This window comes from Medicago sativa, chromosome 5 (genome assembly GCF_051527215.1).
Source record: "Medicago sativa cultivar Bolivia chromosome 5, Bolivia_mono, whole genome shotgun sequence".
In the NCBI taxonomy this organism is placed as follows: Eukaryota; Viridiplantae; Streptophyta; class Magnoliopsida; order Fabales; family Fabaceae; genus Medicago; species Medicago sativa.
Genome location: NC_140753.1, coordinates 1,170,286 through 1,177,628, shown reverse-complemented (window position 1 = coordinate 1,177,628; position 7,343 = coordinate 1,170,286). Strand labels below are relative to the sequence as shown.

At 27.6% G+C, this 7,343-nt stretch overlaps 1 long non-coding RNA gene across 1 annotated transcript; it reads right to left on the bottom strand.

The window, feature by feature from the left end:
• Positions 1-480: 480 nt before the first annotated feature.
• On the bottom strand, positions 481-1,603 carry LOC146918920 (uncharacterized). Its single transcript, XR_015011267.1, has 3 exons — positions 1,529-1,603; positions 1,262-1,336; positions 481-716 (listed from the first exon to the last, which is right to left on the bottom strand). It is a non-coding gene; the product is annotated as an uncharacterized LOC146918920 (long non-coding RNA).
• Positions 1,604-7,343: the final 5,740 nt, after the last annotated feature.

Here is a 7,343-nt window from a genome sequence, read left to right as displayed (position 1 = left end):
AATTATGCATTTGATTTATATTATAGACTAGATACATTATTTATTGAATGAACCTTACAAAAAAAAATCTTTTTTTACATTCGAGACCGGAGGAAGTAGTACTTTTGGCTTTAGTGTGTACGATGGTATGGTATCAAGCAAGACAAATTTTCAAATACGAAACACTTAAGATTGCCGATTAACTCATTCAAGACTTTACAGTCGTACTGATTAAATATTAATTTGTGAACGATTTCAGCACACTTCACGATCAATGTAAACTATGACAAAGAAAGATTTTTTGAGGGAATATGACAAAGAAAGATAACCATTCCATTCTAATATTACAAAATTTAAAGGAAATATATAAAGTAAAATTAAACATTTTGTATATGTCGATCATAAATATCCAATCTATATATCCATTTCTGACAGTCAACTTCTACACTTAGGAGAGATATATATAATTAACTAGTGAAAGAAAGATAAGTGAGACATAAACTTTATTATGATATAATGGAAAAAGAAAGATACAAAAGATAGATGAGGGGTGGAATCTGGAAAGAAAAACAAAATAATGGGATAATATGTGATTTCTAAATATTATTATGATTTATGAGCCTCTTTTCAATTATTCAATTCCTATGAAGTTGAATGTGATTCCATCACCATTGACCAAAGGATCTGCACGTCTTCACATTGACAAGCTTTCACATCTTCGTACAAAACATGTATCCCTGTTTATGCAAAAAAAAAAAAAAATATATATTTTGTGAAAAAAGATAATGGGTGAGTAAGAAGATAATAAATACTCTCATTATCTTTTATTATAAGAACCTTTCATTGGTGTCAAAAAAGGTAGAGTAATAAATTTCTTTGAAATGTGTTTAATTTTTTTTTTTACTAAATTACCTTTTATAAAAAAATTCAATGTTAGATTTTTATATTTCAAAACATTGGTAGTCGTCATAAGGGATGAGTTTTTTATTTTTTTTCAAAAGTGAAGATGTGTGTAGAAATTTTTTCGTCTTATTTCAGGGACAAAAATACTTTTGTAAAGAGTCTTATAGATAAGGATGAAGGGAGTAAATGATTGTGTGGAAAACATACATATAAATCTCATTGAAATAAATGTTAAGGAGGGAATGTTATGGTGTGTGGTTTTGGTTGATTCAATGCTAAGATGTTTTGTATAAATTATTGCAAACTAAGGACGTTTACGTAGTAAGGTGGGAGTACTCTTCTGCTCTCCATCCCCACCATAATAAAAAATGCTTCTCACCTTGTTTTGGTTCCTCAACTCGACTTTTCCCTTTGTTGTTATCTACAATGATCTCCACGGTCCCCTCAGATCCATCTGTATAAAATAAATGATCAAGTTTTCATTATTTTCAAATAAAACAAAATAAAAATCTAATATAAATAAAATACTAATACATTATTATGAAACATCACAAAAATGAAATTTATACAATAGAATAAAACCGGCATGCATTAGAAGAAATAAAACTACATGGACAATATGGAGTATGGAAGAACGTACTCTTACTTTTAGTTGAATGCTTCTTCAACAAAAACTTCTTCAATCGAGAAAAGAGCATTTGCAGCCACTTCATTTTATGAATTACTAGAGGGAAACAATAAGAAATGGGTAAGAGAGAAATAGAGAAAAAAACATTAATATTGAGAAAAGTAATTAAACATACTTTACTTTTTAACATTGTTTCTCAACTGATAAAAGCAAAATAGAATTTGGCATAGCCACTACTGAGATTTTTATGGTTTATATTTTTAATAAAACGTTCACTACGACGGAGCCAAAAAATGATTTAGTGAAGTGATCAACTTTAAATAATAATAATCATAATAATAGAAAAAATAGAGAATAATAATAATAAAAATAATAATAATTATAATAATAACTACTATATTTATACACAAACTTTTATTTAGGTTCGTAGTAACATGTATCACTTCTACGTATTAAATTTTGGGATTCGTTGTACACACTTATGATGCTTTGTATCTTAAGTTGAACATTAATATATAAATATTATTTTTGAAGTTTTTATTAACTTTTTGAATATTAATAGGTTGACTATTGTATTTTATTTGATAATTTATCTTTTTGTTTGTTGCAATGATTATCGTTATAATTAATGTTAAACTTAATTTATTTATATTGTATTTAACTTATTATTAAATTTAATTTTAGTGTAATATATTTAAACATAATTATGACTATTGTGTTTTCTTCTATCTAATTATTCAATTTACTCACTTGAATTAAAAATAATAAATATATATTTATTGTGTTAATTTTAAATTAATTTATATTTCCTTAAAGTGTATGTACATACTTAGTAAATATTATCTGAGTATTGATAAGTCATTTCCAATGTTTAGCTTATGTGGTTTGCGTTGGAGCACCAGAAAGAGTTAAAAAAAAAAAAAAAAAAAGAGATATATGGTTCAAACTAACATGGGACTAGGGAGAGATCAAATTACCTAAGCATCGATAAGTCATTTTTAAACTACGCTCTTCGATTAATATTATAAGCAAAAAATTAAATTTAAGATTCATTCAATTAATGATGTATGTGGTCTTTATTATAGATCACATACATCATTTATTGAATGAATCTAAAATGTTGATTTTTATTTATAATAGTGACCGGAATGTGTAACATTTAAAAATGAGAAATATTTATTAAAAAAAGACAACCTTATGCTAGGAATAATAATACGGGGAGAGATCAAACCGGTGTAATATTTTGATAATGATATACCACTCATTTGATATCATGAGACCCCATAAACCCAAAAAGACTATAGTCTTATACATTTTTATTGATCATTGTTAATCTTATTCAAGATTGCATAAACTTTCAATTCCAAAATGAATTTTTCAAATTGTGTACTACTTAAAATCAATTTTCTTTGACCAATGTTTATATTTGAGAGCAGAAGGGAGTATACTACTAAACGGTTATAATAATAAAATCAATTTGAAAAGAAGGAATCATAATAAACAAACAACAATTTGTTTAATAAACAAACAACAATTTGTTAATATAGAGAAACATGGTGATATATAATTGAATATTAATTGAAGAATGAGAGAGTGATAGAGTAATAAGTACGTACGAGACAGCACCAAGTCCAACTTCTACTCTGTCCAGCCATGCATGTTATCACACAAACAAACAAACAAACAAACGAGTAATAATTAGATTTTAGATTAATAACAAGATATGAAATTAATAGAGTGAAACAAAGGTTGAGAAAAATACCTATATGGAGTGTGTGCACTGAGCTATCACTGATTCTCTGAAATATTGTATACACTTTCTGTCTAGTTGTATCATCATATATATAAATAAATTTCATGATGCAGATACATATATATGGAAGCTAAAGGAAAAAAGGTATGAAAATTGATTGTAATACACCATTATGCTAATTACCATTACCATTAATATTGCATCTATTTTTGGTAGATTTTATATTGAATCAGATTTAGTGTTCATTTATTATTTTTTATAATTTTAAAATTTGGGTCTTCCTAAAAAAAAAGTTTGTTTCAATAAGCTCTGCAAAATAGTGTCACATAAGTCAATTGATTGCTTAGTTCTATTTGTAAGGTTTTATTTTGAGGAGTTTTGATTTGGAAAAGAAAGGCACAAGAAACATTGCTAGGCTACTAGCTAGTGGTATTCCTCATTCGTTTTTATAATGACAAAGGGAGAGAAATATATGGATTTAGATCATCTGTTATGGGGAGTGTCGTTGTGGTTTTGTTAGGGTTGAGGAGAGAAAAATTAAAAAATTAAAATAAAAAAACTAAAAAATTGATGACGAGAGAGAGGGAACTAAGACCATCTCCGATGGAAAAATCTTAAATTTTTAAGACTATTAGGTATCATCATTGGGAGAAGTCTTGTAAGGTTTGGAGTCTCACTAAAGACCGTCAATCTTAAGTGGGACCCACACTTTTTAATATCTTAACTGGGACTCACACTTTTTAATATTAAAAATTGAAATGTAACGTATAAAATTATTGATAGTTGATTAGTCCGTTTCATTTAAGAAATTTATGTGAGATGCTGGGTTGTATAGATTGAGTGCTTATTAGATACTGCAATAAAAGTCTCCGTGAACTTAACTCAGTTGGTAAGAACAATGCGTAATTATATGCAGGGTTGGGGTTCGAAACCCTGACACCACCAAAAAAAAAGATACTGCTATAAAAAATAAATTATAAATGAGTGATGTGTACACGTTGAACCCATTTACGAACCCAAAAATGAGCGTCCCAAAAATGACCTAAAATCAAGGACTCAAAGTAACGACAAAAAAAATTTGAAGGGCCAAAAATTAGAAGAAAAATATAAGAGTCACTAAGAGCAAAATTTAAAAAATTTATAGCGAGCGGAAAAAAAGTTGTTCTTTCACTATGAGAGTTTTCTAATAATGATTTAAATTTTAAAAAAAGGATTTGTTTGGTTATTATTAGTTCGTATTCCATTATGTAATCTCGTTGTGTGTACTATAGCAAAAAGATGGACATCAATGTATTCTTCTATCACCATTTTCTTTTTGTATTACATTAATTTCAATTTAATTTGTTTATTTTAATTTTATAATATCTATACTACTCAGGATAAAATGATTTAGAAAATGATTGACTAGAATTTGAAATTAGTTTTTTAGTTCCATAGATTATGGTGTAAATTTAAATTTGAAAAAATAATTTGATTATTAAGAGCACAAAGATATATTATTTTGGTGTGAATCGAATATCTTTTACGTGCAATTGTAGAGACTAATCTCTCGAATTAGGCAGCCACGTTGCCATAACTCTCTTTTTTTTTGTGGTGGCCGGGGTTCGAACCCCGGACCTTGCATATTTTATGCATTGTCCCTACCAACTGAGCTAAGCTCACGAGGACCGTTGCCAGAACTCTGACTCATGGGTTCAACATATTAAATTTATTTTATATTTATTTTTTGTGGGAAAAATTTATTTTATAATTATAATTATATCTATAAAGGTAACATATTAAAAACAATAATGAAAATTGATTGTATTATTAAATTTATTGAGAAATAATATTGTTCTACCAATTTAAGCTTTAGAAAAGAGAATTACTTTATTTTTTGTTATAATATTTACACATTATAAAAATGATAGCAGAATTATATATATATTAAAAGTTTTTTTTGACATATAACAAAAACTTTTTTTAATACTGTAAACAAATATTTAATAAAAGTTTTTTTAAAAGAAATATATAATAAAAGTTTAGTTGCCATATATATGCCTCAAAACCAAAATACGTCATCATATATTTAATAAAAGCTGAGTCAGCTTTTGATATATATCAATCACTACAAACACCAGATCCGATTACCCCAATTGTCATTTTATGGGGATTATTTTGATTTTGTAATGTAATACTAAATTATTACTATTATAATTATTGTGGGGATTATTTTGATTTTGAAATGCGAATTATTATTTCAAAAAGAAATACAAACTATTATTAATTATTAGTAGAAAGAAGGATATTCACGTTTATAAACGATACTATTTTTAAGCAAAAGTGACGCAAAGAGCATCACTCAATTCATTGAAATGAAAAAAAAAAAGTGAAGCATAACAAAGAAAATGATGACTAGACTAAAACCTTTTCAAAAGATAATAAATAGTAAATAAAAAAGCTTAAACGAAGAGTAAAATAAGTAATAAAAAAGTCAGTCAAAACTCATTTATTCTATTTATATGTAGTAAGGTTAAATATGTTTTTAGTCCCTATAAATATACTAACTTTTCATTTTAGTCTTTCTAAAAAATTTCTTCAACTTTTAGTCCTCGAAAGTTTTCCATTTTCGTCTTTTGGTCTCTCCTTTTAAGTAAACTGATATATAGATTTCTCTCCAAAATTAGATGAGTATATTTATACTTACTTTCCTTTATCCCAATTATACCCTTAAACAACTTTTTCTATAATAAAGATTGTTGTTGGTGTCATTAATAAAAGAATTTAGATTATATTTTTCTGTTATAATTTGAAGGTAACAAACATTTATATCTTTAGTTTTAATTAAAATCAAAATTTTATAAAAAAAACACTGTTCGTAATTTTCAAACGTTAGTGTAATAAAAAGAGCGGAAAGACGGGCACTCGTACCCGTCTTTTCGCTAGTAGGTATAAATATTTGTACTTAATATTGTAACAAATTATATTCTTCTTTTTGAATGACAACACCAATATAACAAATAAATTCTTATCTTTTTAAATGACACCAACAATATAACAATCTTGATAACAAAATTTGTTTAAAAAACCACCCTAACACAATCCAATCTCTTTATATATATAGTAAGATATAGAAACAATTTATACCAAACCAATTCAACTGAACTCGTGAACTCCAAAAATCAGCTTATTTCATTCATAGTATTTTACCATAAAGACTTGATCAATAGCCAATTCATGGATCGGTCCTACATCAGCCTGCATGTGAGTCATGTTCATGAACCAATCTTACTTGACTCAAAAGACATTCCTTCTTTGGGGGGTTGGTTCTTAATTAACTTTGATTTCACCCACATAATTCTACCCTCGGATCCCGATGCCACAACCCCTATGTCCAACTCTGCAATTACAATGAACAAAATCTTGGCGATCCCTATTGAAATCTTATGTAATTGTACGGAGGGAGATTATAACAATGTCTTGTTCTTGTATGACACCTTTGATTTCGTGGCTACCAACATATTAGATGTGATTCTACCTGACATGGAGCAATGTGCTAGACAAATGGTCCTAGAGTACGGTGAAGGACGTGACATAATAGAGATGAATATGTCGCTTCATGTTGACACAGTAGAAACGGTAGAAGAGGAAGAAGAAGATGATAGAAATTTAGACGATAATGGCCAACAAGCCCAACAAATTGTGGGTTTGTTGGAGAAATTAGAAAATAATTATCGTTCTTCTAATCTACTAGGGCAATGTTCAATTTGCTTGGAGGAGTTTTGCACTAAGTCAGAACTTGCTTATACAAAATGCTCACACGTTTTTCATAAAAAATGCATTGGTCCATGGATCCAAAAATGCATCAACCGTTCCTCATCTTATTCTTGTCCGTTGTGTAGAGGTCAAATAATTTGAACATGGTAGGAATTACTTGTTGATTATTTTTTATTTGAAGAAGACTATCTTTGTTCTTTAGAGCATATTGTTTAATTGCTTTTCGGCTTTAAGAAGATTATTAAATAACGTCAAAAAAAAAAGATTATTAATTGTTCTTTGTTAATTTTTAAATATGAATGTTTATGTTTTTATACGCTCGCT